The sequence below is a fragment of the Cynocephalus volans genome, chromosome 11, assembly GCF_027409185.1.
Source record: "Cynocephalus volans isolate mCynVol1 chromosome 11, mCynVol1.pri, whole genome shotgun sequence".
Classification (NCBI taxonomy): Eukaryota; Metazoa; Chordata; class Mammalia; order Dermoptera; family Cynocephalidae; genus Cynocephalus; species Cynocephalus volans.
In genome coordinates, this window is record NC_084470.1 from 60,286,592 (window position 1) to 60,287,502 (window position 911).

Sequence of the window (911 nt, forward strand, 5' to 3'; positions counted from 1 at the left end):
GAGGGAGAAGAGGAGAGAGGGGAGGAGAGAGAAGAGGAGGGAATAGAAGACAGAGCAGAAAGAGCAGGAAGGAGAGGACAAAGAGGGCCAGTGCCCCTGCGGACCTCAGCAGAGTGCATGGGGCAGGGCTGAGAAGCGGTTCTGGCTGGTGAGGCCATGACCTTGCAGGTTGGGTTGGGCAGAGGGTCCCTTCCTGGTGAAAGCGCGTGTCCCTTTTAGGAGAGGAGGCCCCAGTTCATCTGGCTTCTCTGGGGTATAGAACTATATAAGGGGAGGGTCTGTGGGAGCTGCTGGTTTGAAATAGGGCTGGCGGTTGAGGTGATCACGGGGAGCTCTTGGGTGGCCGGACAAGACTCTGTGCCCCGACCTGACCTAGGATGGAGGTGGCGGCCCGCGGGAAGGTCCAGTGGTGCCAGCCGTCCCGGGGGCTGCACCGCCACCTGCTGAGCGGCCCGGGCAGTCCTGGGTCCTGCGCCGTGGGGCTCACGCGCGGGGCCAGCGGCACCGCCGGCGGCGAGTGGGAAGGAGGAAGGCGGAAAGAGGGTGCGCAAGTGAGCGCAGGCTCGTTACTCCCCGGTGCGCCCGCCCTTCTCGCCAGGGAGTTGAGTGCGCGGGTAAACACCAGGCGCGATGTGCGCGATGTATCCACAGAGAGACAAAGCCAGGGCGGGGCGGGGGCGCCGCCCGCAAAACAGGGGCGCGGTGCGGGGCGCAGAGTAGCCTCCTCCGGCCGGGTGGCCCAGTGCCTGGGAACCCTGAGCCCAGCCCGCGGACAGGTGGAGCGGGGGCGGGGCGGCGGTCGGACGGGTCCCGCCCCGGGGGTGGGGCGGGGCGGGGCGGGGCCGCGCTATGCAAATGTCGCCCACGGGTGGCCAATTGCCGGCGCTCCCCGCGCGGCTGCAAGCGCCCCG